We start from the raw sequence: 18,299 nt of genomic DNA on the forward strand, positions 1-18,299 counted from the left end.
ATCTGAACATAAAAGAGGGGCTGCTACAAATGAAAGAGGGGACTGAAAATGGGAAGCAACACAAAAAAAAGGGAAACTGAGGCTCAAGGGGGCTTCATGAAATAAAGGGGCTGCTGTACATGCATAGCTCCCAACCAGGGGCGTAGCAATAGGGGGTGCAGCGGTAGCGACCGCATCGGGGCCCTTGGGTCAGAGGGGCCCCAAAGGGCCCTCCCTCAACTACAGTATTAGTTCTCTATTGGTCCTGTGCTGGTAATAATCACTTCTATAGATACTTTGAATAGTGGTAATCATTAACAAGCTGTTCCCCATCCCCTTCTTGCACCTCTGACACTGTAGTTGCCATTGGCAGGTTTTGGTGTGCCGTATCAATTGCTATGTATAGAGTGCCTGGGGGGGGGGGGGGGGCCATTGTAAAACTCGCATCGGGGCCCACAGCTCCTTAGCTACGCCACTGCTCCCAACTGTCCCTCCTTCAGAGGGACAGTCCCTCCAGTCCCTCCTTCAGAGGGACAGTCCCTCCTTCAGAGGAACAGTCCCTCTTTGGGAGCCCTCTGTCCCTCTTTCAACCTCATTTGTCCCTCTTTCAGGACTTTGTCCCTCTTTTTATGTAAATATATATATTTCTCTACTAAAAATGTGTTTGATTGACTCTAAACTTTATTCCCATCCTTTAAATTGATATATTACTAATTTTAAAATGTTAAAATAAAGGAAAATGAACCAGGATAGAAAGGATCAGTGTGGTTTGAACTATAAAACAACATATTTTTCTTATGAAATTTTTATCGTATGCGTGACTAGGGGTGTGACGGGGGCATGATTAGGGGTGTGGCTTAAGTGTCCCTCTTTCTCATCTCAAAAAGTTGGGAGGTAGGGTACATGGTTTAAAAACATGGAAGAGGGGGTGCAAATGGAATAGGAGTGGTGCTGCTGCAAATGAAAGGGGAGCTACAACATAATTGGCCGTGTGGTCACTACTATATTGGCAAAACTGTCCAGTCCCTAAAGGAGAGGTTCTTGCAACACAAAAGGTCAATGTCCATGAAAAATGTCGTGGATGCCACTCGTTTAAATGAACATGTTAGACAAGTTCATGGGGCCAACGCTGGTTGTCTTTCATTTGCGGGTCTGGAGGTAATTGAGAAAGACAGTAGGGGTGGCTCAAGGGATGATAAGCTCTTGAAAAGAGAAACCATCATGTACCGATGCCTTGGGAAATCTGGGTTTTAATTAGAGGAATTAAGCAAATGCTTTTTTTAAGTAATGATCCTTTTCCAGGATTTTAGTTTATTTTTTAAGCTGTGCAGTCTTCTCCCCTCCCCAAAATAGGCTATGTGTCACATTTACCTATATATAGGTCAGGTGGGAGGGTAGTTGGTCAGGCCCCATGTGTCCTGAAGAGGCGTGGTGAAGCATGTGAAAAAGCTGTAGACAAGGGCAGTTGTTTGTGTTTGCTGTAACGTGTTAAATAAAGGAAGCCTGTATCAGAGAGTGACAGAGTCGGTCTTCTTATTTCAAGGGGAGCCCCACCATACTTGGTCTACGGGCACAAAAAGAGTAAAATCCGGCCTTGTGGACACGATGGACCCTGCACAACTGCCTGCACTAGAACAGTGGGCTCTGCCAACCGGTGCCCGGGAAGCCCATCCAGAGGCTACCAACTACTAGGGCAAGTATCTACTGTAACTTCCACCCTCCCCATACAGGTTTGCTTTAAAGGTTGGTCTCAAAAGCCACCTAAACATTATCAAATGGCCTCAATTAGATCAGGTATCCAATCAATATCTGACAGACATTGAACATTTATCTGTGTAGCGTCATGAAACACTTGATATCCCGTGACATGACAGCAGTATGTCGACCTGATTCCTGCCGCCACTTGCTTTGTACTGCTCGGTTAAGCTTTGCGTTACCTGATACTTGAGCTGGACACACATATTTTGGGGTAAATTCTGAGCAGGGGTGTCATGGCCATGATATGGATTGTGTTGCAGGCATTCTGCAATGAGGTCAGGTGAAGTGGCCACTGACTTATAGACCGTAATGGGAAATTGCAATCTTACGGCACTGAGCTGGCGAGTTGGATGCCTGATACTAGCAGATGGCAAGTACCAATACCCATACTAGTACTGATCGGCTAGTACTTTTGCTATTGCATTTAGATAATACTAGCCAATGCCAGCTAGCAATGCGGTCTCCTGCTGTTTTGATGGCAGAGACTGCTGCTAGTGGGCTGAGCTGACATGTAGCCCCACTGTCTCAATTTCAGGTCCCGCTTTCATGGACTAATTTTTCTGCTGTTTTATGTATGCTGTCCATCACGCAAAATTCCTATTTACCAGTCTTCACTTTAATAGCCATTTTTGGGGAAAACAAGGTCTTTCTGAACTTTTTTTAAGTATTATTTTGCTGCTTTGCTTTTGACCTTTGAAGGCAATAGCTTTGTCTAAAATTTGTGGAACCACCAGAACTAGGTGGGACAATTTTTGTGAGATGTCCCACTCTAACATTGTAGGTCCAAAGAGGTTCTGCGGAGTGGCATCATGATGACCTGTCCCACCACCACAATGACCCATATGGATCTTCTGCTAAAGATGCAGTCAAGGTGGGACAAATTGACCTTGTGTTGGCAATGTTGCTGTGACAAAATGGCTTCAATGTCTTTCTTCTCAGTTTTCTGCATCTATAATGCATTGTAGGGTATCCCCATACCAGCGTCACAGTGATAAAAGGTGAAATTCATCAGTCATGGGTCACATAACCCCAGCTTCATATGGTTTTACGGGAACCCCTCAGCTGTCTGTCCTCCCTGTGCACTTTGCTATACCTATATGCACTTTGGAAGGATGATAGTAACTAAACTTACTGAATATCCTCTTTGTGCTGAATAGACAGGTGAGAGCACACATGAATGTTGACATGAACTAATATAACTCACTAGATGCAGACTGTTATGTAAAATTGAGCATGTACCGGTAGTATAAAAAGAAGGGAGAGAAAAAATACCTAAAGCTGAAAATATGTTCGGATCAGTCTCACATATAAGCAGCTCAAGCAACATATGTGTTCTGCCATGTGTATGACCTGTAATACCCAAGGCCCCCAGCCTGGCCCGGATTTACAGGCGCCTATAGGCACAGAAGTTCTGGCACCCCAGACTTTACCCTCCATGAGCCTACAAGCCCCTGCCAAACTGCAGTGAGTAAGCTTCAGCAACGAATCCATGCAGTATATGAAGTCCCTATCCCCCTTTTAAGGTCATTGAAGTGATTTCAGAAGCCTTTAGGCTCTTTCACACAGACATTAAAAAGTTTTGTTTAGTGAGCGTTTTTTTTTTATAACTTCTAGTCACTTGGTCACCACTGTCAGCAATTTCTCCATTGAGTGCAAAGTTGTCATGCAAACAAGTGGTAAGTAGCGGTGGTACTTGAGAATTAGTTTAGCAGGGGTTTAAAAATTACAGCATATAGCATCCAAAACCGTTGATACTCTGTCAATGCCTTAACCACTTAAGCCCTCAGTCGTTTTCACTTTATGCATCCGAGCTATGTTCACCTCCCATTCATTAGCCTGTAACTTTATCACAACTTATCACAATGAACTGATCTATATCTTGTTTTTTCCGCCACCAATAAGGCTTTCTTTGGGGGGTACATTTTGCTAAGAGCTACCTTACTGTAAATGCATTTTAACAGTAAGAATAAGAAAAAAAAATGAAAAAAAATTCATTATTTCTCAGTTTTCGGCCATTATAGTTTCAAAATAATACATGCCTCCATAATTAAAACCCATGTATTGTATTTACCCATTTGTCACGGTTATTTCACTGTTTAAATTATGTCCCTATCACAATGTATGGCGACAATATTTTATTTGGAAATAAAAGAGCATTTTTTCCGTTTTGCATCCATCACTATTTACAAGCTTATAAAAAAAAAAATATAGAAATATTTCATCTTTACATAGATATTTAAAAAGTTTAGACCCTTAGGTAAATATTTGTGTTTTTTTTTTTTTTTTTTAGTGTAATGTTTTTTGTTTTTTTTATTAAACATTTCATGTGGGTATTTTTTGGAGGGTGGGATGTAAATAGTGTTTGATTTGGGGAAATATTTGTGTAATGTAATTTTTTTTTTTTACTTTTAGATGTAGTTTTACTTTTTGGCCACTGGATGGCAACCTCGAGTTTGTTTACATGACGTCCCTCTAAGCGTACAATGTACGCTTAGAGGGACATAGGAATCAGAAAAAGCAAAGCTTCTGAGAGAAGCTGACGCTTTTTCTGCGGGGGAGAGGAATCAGTGATCGGGCACCATAGTTTTTGGGCTAACAAATCCGCGGCTGGGAGTGCGCGTGCACGCGCGCGATCAGCCGCGGGAGCGCGCATGTTCTCCTTGACGTTTTTATACGTCAAGGAGGACAAAGTGGTTAAAAGCAGTCAAATGCTAGAAACCGCCTGAGACACATACAAAGAAATTCCAGCCTGCCATAGTGTTAAATGCAATACTATCAACTGTCCATGTGAAAGAGCCCTTAGACTGTCCGCACAGCTGGGTATCCACGATACTGCTAATTACTCATTTTTCAGGGACATATTGGCAATACACAATGCCATAAATGGATAATGACAGCATCAAAAAGGCTACTGGCTATCCATCTGCTGGTAAACAGGGTTATGGTTAGCTAAACGGTAAGGGGGGGGGGGGGGGGGGGCTGCTAATGTAAAAGATGTGTCTCTCCGCCCAGTGCAGGGAGACACCTCATTCACAGTAGATTCTTTCAGTTTGGCTAACATTGTCCTAAGCTGTCAATTGAGGGAGTCACGGTCATGTAATTTTGAAGTGACAGTAAAAATTTCAAGGTGACAGGACACAGCCACCCTTCCACATGCATTGTGCATCGGCAGCACACAATCTGATACATGGGCATTTGTGATATTTGGTTGCATGTACTGCTGTGGTCACTGAAGCCTCCCACCTGAATGCTAATGGCTGCTAGATGTGGTATGGCAGGTAAAGGGTGTATGACAGTGCATCCTGATTGGCTGACGAGCACCTGCTGACCAATTTCAAATGTAGCTGGATGCATGTACTGCTGTGTTCTATTGCTTGTGTGTGTTGAATTTAGCATTCAGTATGGAGGCAGTGTTGGTGGGTTTTCTGGATGTGAGAGGTCCAGAGCCTGGGAGTGAGAGGCCCAGGCCCACCTGCACTCCCCTCCAGGTATCACGTGTTGGCCTTAGGGCCCCGGCCAGTGAGAGAGGTTTGGGGCCCCTGGCCATCGTGTGAACCAATCGTGTGTTTTTAAACGTTTTCTTTCAGCTCTAGGACATGGCAGACAGGTGAGCGGTTAGGGAGGGACCCCTGTGGAAGGGATGCCTGCACGGGGCGGTCCTGCTAGCGACGCAATAATGCGATGGCGTCCAACTGAAGCCTCCCACCTGAATGCTAATGGCTGCTAGATGTGGTATGGCAGGTAAAGGGTGTATGACAGTGCATCCTGATTGGCTGACGAGCACCTGCTGACCAATTTCAAATGTAGCTGGATGCATGTACTGCTGTGTTCTATTGCTTGTGTGTGTTGAATTTAGCATTCAGTATGGAGGCAGTGTTGGTGGGTTTTCTGGATGTGAGAGGTCCAGAGCCTGGGAGTGAGAGGTCCAGGCCCACCTGCACTCCCCTCCAGGTATCACGTGTTGGCCTTGGGGCCCCGGCCAGTGAGAGAGGTCTGGGGCCCCTGGCCATCGTGTGAACCAATCGTGTGTTTTTAAACGTTTTTTTTCAGCTCTAGGACATGGCGGACAGGTGAGCGGTTAGGGAGGGACCCCTGTGGGAGGGATGCCTGCACGGGGCGGTCCTGGTAGCGACGCAATCTTGCCATGGCATCCAACTGAAGCCTCCCACCTGAATGCTAATGGCTGCTAGATGTGGTATGGCAGGTAAAGGGTGTATGACAGTGCATCCTGATTGGCTGACGAGCACCTGCTGACCAATTTCAAATGTAGCTGGATGCATGTACTGCTGTGTTCTATTGCTTGTGTGTGTTGAATTTAGCATTCAGTATGGAGGCAGTGTTGGTGGGTTTTCTGGATGTGAGAGGTCCAGAGCCTGGGAGTGAGAGGCCCAGGCCCACCTGCACTCCCCTCCAGGTATCACGTGTTGGCCTTGGGGCCCCGGCCAGTAAGAGGTCTGGGGCCCCTGGCCATCGTGTGAACCAATCGTGTTTTTAAACGTTTTCTTTCAGCTCTAGGACATGGCGGACAGGTGAGCGGTTAGGGAGGGACCCCTGTGGGAGGGATGCCTGCACGGGGCGGTCCTGCTAGCGACGCAATCTTGCGATGGCGTCCACCTGAAGCCTCCCACCTGAATGCTAATGGCTGCTAGATGTGGTATGGCAGGTAAAGGGTGTATGACAGTGCATCCTGATTGGCTGACGAGCACTTGCTGACCAATTTCAAATGTAGCTGGATGCATGTACTGCTGTGTTCTATTACTTGTGTGTGTTGAATTTAGCATTCAGTATGGAGGCAGTGTTTGTGGGTTTTCTGGATGTGAGAGGTCCAGAGCCTGGGAGTGAGAGGTCCAGGCCCACCTGCACTCCCCTCCAGGTATCACGTGTTGGCCTTGGGGCCCCGGCCAGTGAGAGAGGTCTGGGGCCCCTGGCCATCGTGTGAACCAATCGTGTGTTTTTAAACGTTTTTTTTTCAGCTCTAGGACATGGCGGACAGGTGAGCGGTTAGGGAGGGACTCCTGTGGGAGGGATGCCTGCACGGGGCGGTCCTGCTAGCGACGCAATCTTGCGATGGCGTCCAACTGAAGCCTCCCACCTGAATGCTAATGGCTGCTAGATGTGGTATGGCAGGTAAAGGGTGTATGACCAGGGCTGTGGAGTCGGTCCAAAAATCCACCGACTCCGACTCCTCAGTTTAGGATTCCACCGACTCCGACTCCTCTAATTTGCATATTACAATTTTGTTGATTAAAAGTATGTAACGTGAAATTCGTCTCTTAACTGCCAACGCTTAGGAATTTTACAAGACAACTGAAGTGAGAAGGATATGTAGACTACTATATTTATTCCCTTTAGACTAAAACTAGTCCTTGGTAAGAGTACTTGTAAAAGGTACAAACCGGAACAAAGAACATCTATCAGGCCCTAGGCAATGTAAGTGTGGGTACATGTAAGAATGATGTGCAGGTACTCTGCAGGGGAATAAGGAGATTGTAAACAGACAACACCTCTGTGTTCAATGTGCACAGCATTCTCAGTGGATTCCCTGCAGCTCTGTGGGGAGTGCATATGTAGAGTACAGTACTACTGTGTAACAAAGTAAACCTGAGACTGATGAAATTAAAGTTTTATACATACCTGGGGCTTCCTCCAGCCGCCTTCAGGATAATCCGTCCCTCATTGTCCTCCTCCACCACCTGGATCTTCTGCTATGAGTCCAGGTACTTGAGCCAGTCGGGCGTAGTGCGCAGGCACACACTCCACCGCCAGGAGCATACTACACCTGTGCAGCACTATTGCGCAGGTGCAGAATGTTCCTGGCTGTGGGAGCGGCATGCGGCCGGACAGCACTGACTGGCTGAATTACCAGGACTCATAGCAGAAGATCCGGGTGGTGGAGGACAGCGAGGGACTGATTAGCCTGAAGGGGGCTGGAGGAAGCCCCAGGTATGTATAAAACTTTACTTTTCATCCGTCTCAGGTACCCTTTAATTTGCAGTCACTAAACCAAATTTTATCAACATATCAAATTATTTCATTTCATCAGCAAAGGGAGTGCATACATTTGCATAAATCAGCATCAATGCAGAATTATTTCCATCTCATTGACCATCTCTATTAGTGACAAAGCTACACATCAGGCTTTATTCTTACAGCATAGATGTTATTTAGTATATATAAGAGATTCCTGTGTACACATCATATATACAGTCACAATCAGATGTGTATATCTGACCTTAAAAATACGGGGACTGCTTTATTGAAGCAGCACAAGTAACTAATTTTGATTGGTTTATTTCATTTTTGTGGACTAAGCACAGCTATTACTGTATATATACTGTATATATACATTATTTTTAATGACTATTATCTGAGAAATAGAACATTTTATCATATTTTCTATTTTAATTACAGTTACAAATTCATTAGGAGTCGGTGCATTTTTTCCCGACTCCGACTCCAGGCACCCAAAATTGCCCGACTCCACAACTCCGACTCCACAGCCCTGTGTATGACAGTGCATCCTGATTGGCTGACGAGCACCTGCTGACCAATTTCAAATGTAGCTGGATGCATGTACTGCTGTGTTCTATTGCTTGTGTGTGTTGAATTTGGCATTTGTGATATTATCAGTATGGCACTGATGATGTCACAAATGCCCATGTATCAGATTGTCACTTTGACATTTTTAAGTTTCAAAAACATTTTTTTTTTTAGGGGAAAGAAGGATGTGGGGAACTATTGCAGATTGAAGTTTTTGGATGCCAGTGAACAAGATGCTGTGTTTAAAAAAGTACTTAACTAGTAAAACTTTATTTTCAGAAAAACTAAGCTTAAAAAAAAAAAATCACTTCAGACATGCGATCTTCATAACAAGTTTGGCTACAATAGAGTATTTGGAGGTTTTGTTGTAAAGGTGTTACTATAGACTTCAGCACAAAAAGAAAAGAAATTCCGAGTTTTGCAGCAAATTCCATCTTTCCCAATTCTGACCAGGAACTGACAAGACTGGAATGTAACTGCTCGCCCTTAACCAGCTTTTACTTATTAATGATTGGTCACATGATCACAGTATTTTTATTTATATTTAGTATTTATATAGTTATATAGTGCCTTAACCTTCCGCAGCACTTGTAGTCTTGTCCCTGACTGTCCCACCTCTTCATTCAGTACCAGTTTGAAGAGGGAAAAAACTGTATGCAGCTTGAAAATGGACCAATCAATTTAAACCTGGGTTTAAATTGATTGGTCCATTTTCAAACTGCATACATTTGCATAAAAATTTGCATCATTTCAGAAAAATTTGCATCTCATTGATCATCCCTACTGATGATCTGCCTCAAATACTTTAATGAATTGGTCCAGAACAAGATGGAGATCAGATGCTTTGACTCTGAAAACTGTCATGGTGTAACATCTGCTGCGTGCACGCAGGGTGTCTCCGCAGCCGCCTCGCTTTCTTCCTCGGAAAGCTTGCCCGTTCCTCTGGCGTCTGGTACGCCGAGGACGAGATTGTCAGTTGCCCATAGGGTGGCTGTATCGCGCGGGCGCGCACGTAGACAGGACCTTTATGCGGGGAGGAGGCGCGTCAACTGACCGGCCGGTCGGCTGAAGTTAGAGGAGACTCAAGGCGCTCCGGATTGGCTGATTGGAGTAGGCGCGGCCGTGGGGTCTCCTCTGCTTCAAATACCTTCGGCTTTCACTCGCAACCTGTCTGCTGTTGCGAATACGTCAGTGTTAGCGCTCAGACCTTAGACAGTATCCGGTGTGCTTTGATTTGGGAGGAAACCAGGGATTTCACACAAGACTAGGATTATTATTATTGTTGTTACTATTGATTACCTGTGTATGACTCTGGCTAACCTCTGACCTTGCTCTTGCTATCGATTCTGTACTTCTGCCCATCTGACTCTGTTGCTGAACCTTGCCTGTTATATCACTACTCTCTTGCCTGCCGATTCTGTATTGTTCCTGCCTCTCTGTTGCCGATCTTTGCCTGTCTGACCTCCCTGCTCTCCAGTGAGCCCTTGTCACTGGGGAGGTGCTCTTTTATAGTACCCACCAGCTCCTCTGGTGAGGTCTAGTCAAACTATTCAGTTACTGTTGCAGATAGTACCCACCAGCTCCTCTGTTGAGGTCTAGTCAAACTAATCTGTAACTGTTGCAGATAGTACCCACCAGCTCCTCTGGTGAGGTCTATCTTATTATCCACTTACTGTTGCACCAAAGACTACTCATCTCAGTATATCTGTCTTCTATACTTGCATTATTGGTGATACTGCAGATCACACAATAATCAGACGTCTGTGTTGCTACACCAATCGTTACACATGGATTATATTGGATGAAGATGGAGGCCTCTATACGTCTATCACTTCAGGTTCCCTTTAATTAGTGGGGTCACACACCCCCACACCTGGAAGTCTGGAGCAGGTCACAGATGAGACAGTGGGGAAACATTGATTAAATCATTATTTAGAACCTTATAAGCCAAAAAAGACACTTAACAAAACGGTGAGGTTTTTAACAGTAAAGTCCATTCCCAGACAAATTGGTGATTTATATTTAATTACATTAACTGCATTTGATTGCATTTCAAATTAAACTGCAGGTAGTCATTAAATGATCTCCAAATAGCTCACCAAGCAATGTTCCAGTTACAATGCACTACAGATTTTGTTCCTCTGAACAGACATGAGGACCTCCTGGCCACCTATTCCTTTCAAAGACTTTCCCATTATCAGTAGCCTACATATTATGTACAGGTATAATAAAATCCAGCTCTAATGTCTCCTTCTCTCTGCCAGCCTCCCCAATCCTCTCCCTTCTCACAAACCTCTCACAGCCATACACCAAACCTCTCTCTGATAACTTCCTAATGCCTCTCCCTCATCCCTACAAACCATTCACTCCTTCCTGTTACTGTATACAAGATTTACTGCAATCTGTAGTCCGGTGTGAGCATGGTTCTCAAGATGTCACTTCCTGTTCCTGTCTGTACACAGGAAGCAGGCAGGGCATCATGGGAACATGCCTTAGAACAGAGATAAATGCTCAGATCTGAACTTAAAAGCTGTCTGAGGAAAGCTCTCACACAGGGATACTGAGATATTGCCAACTGTGTATGTAGCGTAGCGCTGCGTACATAGAAAGTAGAAGTGTTTGGAGTGGAAAAGAAGTGTTTTCAAACTAGGTGGCAAAGGGGTTCTCATGTCTCTTAAGGTGGCGACACACGATACAATAATATGATCCGATTTTACGCCAATTTGATTAAAAAAATCAGATTTTCCAAAAAATCTAAAGCTTTTTTCGAGCAAGAAATCTGTTTTGATTTCACATTTTTATTCAATAAAAATTTATCAGGATTGGTGGATTTTTCTGATTAATTTTTATGAAAACTGAATGGTGTAGGGTAGATTGTCAATTTATTAATATATACACCCAAGCAATTTTCTTAGTGTTTCCAATCATTTTTATCATAATTGAGGAAAAACTGAACATACAGTACCTGTGTGGTACATTGGTAAGGTTTTTGAAATGTTACAGTTAAAGATGGCTCGAACCTCCGATTTTCGGTTCGTGAACCTCGAATGCGAACTTCGGTAAAAGTTCAGTTCGCGCGAACTTTCGGGAACCGCAATAGACTTCAATAAGGATGCGAACTTTGAAAACTAGAAACATTTATTCTGGCCACAAAAGTGATGGAAAAGATGTTTCAAGGGGTTTAACACCTGGAAAGGGGCATGGCGAAGTGGGATACACACCAAAAGTCCCGGGGAAAATCTGGATTTGATGCACAGCAGCGTTTTAAGGGCATAAATCACACTGCATGCTAAATTGGAGGCCTAAAGTGCTTTAAAACATATTGCATGTGTATACATCAATCAGTGTGAAGCAGAAGCAGTACACTAATTACACTCCCTGACAGACCAAACTCACTGTGTAACGCACGGCAAACAGCTGTTTGTGTAGTGACGGCCGTGCTGGACTGGTGCACACCAATGACAGAACAACAGTGACTGTCCAGCTGATTGAATTTGGTCTGTCCACAATGAAGCAACAACCTTATTATCTTGGGTGTGCCACCCCCCCCCCCCCGCCCCCTCCTCCCCCAGAGATGCTGTGTGGGGAGCAACTTAGTCTTGGGGCAGACAGTCACACAGTGTGCAGGCAGAGATGCTGTGTGTGGGGACTGACTTAGTCTTGGGGCGGGCAGTAGGCCTCCGGGATCCATGCCTCATTCATTTTGATAAAGGTGAGGTACTGAACACTTTTGTGACTTAGGCAACTTCTCTTCTCAGTGACAATGCCTCCAGCTGCGCTGTAGGTCCTTTCTGACAGGACGCTTGAGGCAGGGTAAGACAGAAGTTGGATGGCAAATTGGGACAGCTCTGGCCACAGGTCAAGCCTGCGCACCCAGTAGTCCAAGGGTTCATCGCTGCACACAGTGTCTACATCCACACTTAAGGCCAGGTAGTCGGCTACCTGCCGGTCGAGGCATTGGTGGAGGATGGATCCGGAAGGGCTAAGGCGAGCCATTGGACTAAAGAATGTCCGCATGCCCGACATCACCATGAGATCGCTGGAGCATCCTGTCCTTGCCTGCGTGGACATGGGAGAAGGATTACTGGCAGTGGTACCTTTATTGCGTTGTGCTGTGACATCACCCTTAAATGCACTGTAAAGCATAGTTGCCAGCTTGTTCTGCAAGTGCAACATCCTTTCTGCCTTCTGGTGATTAGGAAACATATCCGCCACTTTGTGCCTATACCGAGGGACTAGTAGCGTGACCACCCAGTACAGCTCGTTCCCCTTGAGTTTTTTTATACGGGGGGGTCCCTCAACAGGCTGGACAGCATGAAAGATGCCATCTGCACAAATTTGGATCCAGACGTACTATCCATCCCCTCTTGCTCTTCCTCAGTGACGTCAGGTAAGTCCTCCTCCTCCCCCAGCCACGAACAATACCAAGGGAGCGTTGAGCAGCACAAGCCCCCTGCAACGCCTGCTATGGTTGTTGTTCTTCTGCTGCCGCCTCCTCCTCCCCCCAAAAAAAAACACCTTCCTCATCATCCGAGTCTGACTCCTCTTTAGAGATGTAGCGAACTGTTCGCCGGCGAACGGTTCCAGGCGAACTTTGGGGGTTCGCGTTCGCCTACACCAGGCGAACTTTTGCGGAAGTTCGATTCGCCCCATAATGCTCTATTGAGCAAAACTTTGACCCTCTACATCACAGTCAGCAGTCACATTATTGCCAAACACACTGCTCTCACTGCTGGAGGCCCGCCCTCCCTCCTCCAAGCAAGATCCTTATGCTATTTCACTCACTTGTCTGCCTACACTAATTAGTTAAGGGACAGCTGCTTCCCTCCACCCTCCACCCTCCTACCGGAGAGGGAGGAGGGTCTCATCTGTCAGGGAATTATACTATTTCAAAAACCAGTTTATATACCATAGCTGGGAATCGAACCCAGGTCTAACTGTGTGGTGGGCAAGCACCCTAACCGCTGTACCACAACAGTACTAACTGAAGCTGGCCTAGCATTTACTATTTATGCTCAATGCAATAGAAACAGGTTGCTTAAAGGGAACCTTAACTGAGAGTGATATGGATGTTTCCTGTAAACAATACCAGTTGCCTGGCAGTCCAGCTGATCTCTGTGACTGCAATTGTGGCTGAATCAGACCCTGAAACAAGCATGCAGCTAATCCAGTCTGACTTCAGTCAGAGCACCTGATCTGCATGCTTGTTCAGGGGTTGTGGCTAAAAGTATTAGAGACACAGGATCAGCAGGCGATTCAGGCAACTGGTATTATTTTAAAAGGAAAAATCCATATCCTTCTCCGTTTAGGTTCCCTTTAAGGATTTGTAGCATAAAAGCCAACTCACATTGGCTGGGATTTGAACCCGGGTCTCACTTTGTGGTGGGCAAGCACCTTAACCATTGTACCACAACAGTACTAACTGAAACTGGCCTAGCATTTACCATTTATGCTCAATACAAGAGAAAAAGTAGACAGTAAGCCAGCACCTATTCAGTAGGAGACCTTAGGCAAGCCTTCCTAACACTGCTACTGCTTATAGAGCATGCCCTAGTGGCTGCAGCTCTGGTGCTTTGAGTCCGCCAGGAGAAAAGCGTGATATAAATGTTATTTGTCTTGTCTACTTTTTCTCTTGTATTGAGCATAAATGCTAAATGCTAGGCCAGCTTCAGTTAGTACTGTTGTGGTACAGTGGTTAGGGTGCTTGCCCACCACACAGTGAGACCCGGGTTCAAATCCCAGCCAATGTGAGTTGGCTTTTATGCTACAAATCCTTAAAGGGAACCTAAACGGAGAAGGATATGGATTTTTCCATGCAGATCAGGTGCTCTGACTGAAGTCAGACTGGATTAGCTGAATGCTTGTTTCAGGGTGTGAGTCAGCCACAATTGCAGTCACAGAGATCAGCTGGACTGCCAGGCAACTGGTATTGTTTACAGGAAACATCCATATCACTCTCAGTTAAGGTTCCCTTTAAGCAACCCAATGTTTCTATTGCATTGAGCATAAATAGTAAATTCTAGGCCAGCTTCAGTTAGTACTGTTGTGGTACAGCAGTTAGGGTGCTTGCCCACCACACAGTTAGACCTGGGTTCGATTACCAGCTATGGTACATAAACTGGTTTTTGAAATAGTATAATTCCCTGACAGATGAGAGCCTCCTCCCTCCAGTGGGAGGAGGGTGGAGGGAGGGCCTTCAGGTATTAGAGCATGGGCGTAGGGCCCGAGGTCGCAGCGGTCGCACGTGCGACTGGGCCCGGCTCCTGAAGCCCTGAGGGTGGGGCCCGGCCGGCCGCCTCCCTTCCGCCTGTGCGCATGTGTACTGAGGCGGCCAGGCACTTACTAATAAAACTTGGCTCCACTTGCGGCTCCCAGACAGTGCAGGCACTTTGCTCACTGTCTGCCTGGTCTCCAGACTCCTCCTCCCCAATTTGCTCCGTCGCTCTCCTCAGAACGCAGCAGCCGCTGACTATACGTCACACACAGTCACTCTCACTGTCTGGTGCCGCCTCTCTTCAAAACCTCCACGGCTGAGTATGAGCACGTTTTTTTGCTGTAGAGGACTTTTTTCAGTTTTTTTCTAGTTGTAACAGTACATGCTACTTTTTTTTTTGTATTATTATTATTTTTAATCACCTGAAGTTTGCTGTGTGGAACAATATATGCATGGCAAGTTGTACAAACCCGGCCACTGGATCCTCCTCCTAGAAGGCAGGGCAAAGCCTCTGAATTCTGGCACTAAATATTTCTATTCCCCAAGCAACAACGTGAATTTCACTACACTGCGATGCTGGGAAAGAAAACCATCAATCAATGATTTCTTCACGCTGGTCTCCAGGAAGAGATCTTCCACGGAAGCCCGGCTAGAGGCTGAAGACTGTGCGGGACAGATAAAAGGAAACAGATGTGAGGTATTAGCTGGGCTTCGAGTCACATTTTCTCTCTCATCTATTTAGACAGATTGCTGATGTGTCTAATATGACTACACTGTCATGTCTTTAGTGTGAGCCTCATTACTCTACACCGCTTCTCTTTTTGTGTATGCATATGGTTTATGACATGTGCACTAGTGTGGCGATGTGTTACAATGCAAATTTACAGTATTACACTTCCATGCACATTGCTACCTCGTTCTCTCTCAGTATATTACTTAATATTACAGATGATCTGGCCGAATAGCCAATTGGAGTGCTGGAATTGACCATAAGGCGGTGGCACAGTGTGCCAAGTTCTGCCGCAAAAATTCAGCGTGTTTCAGTGACTTCCGGGACTGTGTGATCACGTGACAGCTAGAGGTACAAGGAAGCCTGATTTGCTAAATACAGTAGCTGTCTGCGCAGGCTGATCAGCTAGGCAAGGTTATCAAAACTTTATAAATAACGTTTAGTGCTTTATTATGAATAAGCCAATTAATGGCTTTGATTGAGTAAAAATATGATATGTATACTTTAAGTTAAGGGTGCTGCAGAAGTAAGCTACCTGTCTGAGGAGAGAATGCTAGCGTTACCAGCCAGAACTGGTGATGTGCTCACAGTGGAAACGTCCAGGGGCGTAGCAATAGGGGTTGCAGAGGTTGCGACCACATCGGGGCACTTGGGCCAGAGGGGCCCCGAAGGGCCCACCCTCTACTACAGTATTAGCTCTCTATTGGTCCTGTGCTCATAATAATCACTTCTATAGATACTTTGAATAGTGGTAATCATTAACAAGCTGCTCCCCATCCTCTTCTTGCACTTCGGACACTGCAGTTGCCATTGGCAGGTTTTAGTGTGCCGTACCAATTGTTATGTATAGAATGCTTGGGGGGGCCCCATTGTAAACCTTGCATCGGGGCCCACAGCTCCTTAGCTACGCCACTGTATTAGAGCCCTTGAAACATGTTTTCTATCATTTATCCAGCCGGTAGAATTTTTTCAAATTTTCAAAGTTCGCCTCCCCATTGAAGTCTATTGCGGTTCGCGAACTGAACCTTTCGCGGAGGTTCGCGAAGCGAAAATTGGAGGTTCGCGACATCTCTACTCCTCTTCCCCATATGACTCTTTCTCCTCCTCCCCCCTCTGTGCTGCCGCAGGTGTTGAGGAAACATCTTGTTCTGATGAGAATTGATACCACAACTCTTCCTCCTCTAACTGTTCCTGTTCACGCTCCTCCACAGCTTGATCCACCACTCTACGCACGGCACGCTCCAGGAAGAAAGCGTATGGGATCAAGTCACTGATGGCGCCTTCACTGCGACTCACCATGTTTGTCACCTCCTCAAACGGCCGAATGAGCCTGCAGGCATTTCGCATGAGTGTCCAGTTTTTTGGCCAGAACATCGCCATCTCACCAGAGTGTGCCCTTCTACTGTAGCTGTAGAGATACTGGGTGACGGCTTTCTCCTGTTGTAGCAGGCGGTCGAACATAAGGAGAGTCTAATTCCAGCGAGTCGGGCTATCGCAAATCAAGCGTCTCATCGGCAAGTTGTTTCTCCGCTGAATATCGGCAAAGCGTGCCATGGCCGTGTAAGACCGCTTGAAATGCCAAAACAACTTCCTAGCCTGCTTTAGGACGTCCTGTAAGCCTGGGTACTTAGGCACAAATCTCTGAATTATGAGATTCAGCACATGTGCCATGCAGGGTACATGTGTCAACTTTCCCAAATTCAAAGCCAAAATGAGATTGCTGCCGTTGTCCCACACCACGTTGCCAATCTCCAGTTGGTGTGGGGTCAGCCACTGATTCACCTGTTTGTTAAGAGCAGCCAGGAGAGCTGGTCCAGTGTGACTCTCCGCTTTGAGGCAAGACATGTCTAAGATGGCGTGACACCATCGTACCTGGCATGCAGCATAGGCCCTGGGGAGCTGGGGCTGTGTAGCTGGAGAGGAGATTGCAGCACCAGTAGAGTTGAACTGCCACTCAGCCAAGGAAGAGGAGGATGATGACAGCGAAGAGGATGTAGCAGGAGGAGAGGAGGTGGCAGGAGGCCTGCCTGCAAGCCGTGGAGGTGTCACAAGTAGGTCTGCTGCACAGCCACGTACTCCCTGCTTGTCAGCAGTCACCAGGTTGACCCAATGGGCTGTGTAAGTAATGTACCTGCCCTGACCGTACTTGGCGGTCACCAGGTTGACCCAATGGGCTGTGTAAGTAATGTACCTGCCCTGACCGTACTTGGCAGACCAGGCATCCGTGGTCAGATGGACCCTTGACCCAATGCTGTGTGCCAGAGATGACACCACTTGCCTCTCAACTTTACGGTACAGTTTGGGTATCAATGAAGTTGGAGTAATATGCAGAGCGCTCTGCATATTATCCCAACTTCATTGATTATTCAAAGTGATACACACGCTTTTTATGCAGGAGTGATCCAATAGAGCCAAGCTAAAGTGTAGTAAGGTGATTAGTAATTTGATATTAGAACGAGGAGCGCATTTGTGGGCAACCTTTCCATTTAACAGTTTGGGTATCGCCTTTTTAGAGAAATAATTGCGGCCTGGCATCTTCCACTGCGGTGTCCTAATGGCCACAAATTTATGGAAGGCCTCTGAGTCCACCAGCTGGTATGGTAACAGCTGGTGAGCTAACAGATCCGCCAAGCCAGCTGTCAGACGCCGGGCAAGGGGGTGACTGGCAGAAATTGGCTTCTTCCGCTCAAAGATTTCCCTCACGGACACCTGACTGCTGCTGTGGGCAGAGGAGCAGGAACCGCTCAAGGTGAGAGGCGGAGTGGAGAGTGGCTGTGATTGTGAAGGTGCAAGGGAGAAAGAGGGTGAAGATGATGCACCTGAAGGAGGAAGAGGAGAAGGAGGGTGGCTTTTCTTTTGTGTGCTGCTTTTCCTCTGGTGCTCTTCCCATTGCAGTTTGTGCCTTTTCTCCATGTGCCTTCGTAAGGCAGTTGTCCCTACGCGGCTGTTGGCCTTTCCACCAGGGCTGTGGAGTCGGTCCAAAAATCCACCGACTCCGACTCCTCAGTTTAGGATTCCACCGACTCCGACTCCTCTAATTTGCATATTACAATTTTGTTGATTAAAAGTATGTAACAT

This window comes from Hyperolius riggenbachi, chromosome 10 (assembly GCF_040937935.1).
Source record: "Hyperolius riggenbachi isolate aHypRig1 chromosome 10, aHypRig1.pri, whole genome shotgun sequence".
In the NCBI taxonomy this organism is placed as follows: Eukaryota; Metazoa; Chordata; class Amphibia; order Anura; family Hyperoliidae; genus Hyperolius; species Hyperolius riggenbachi.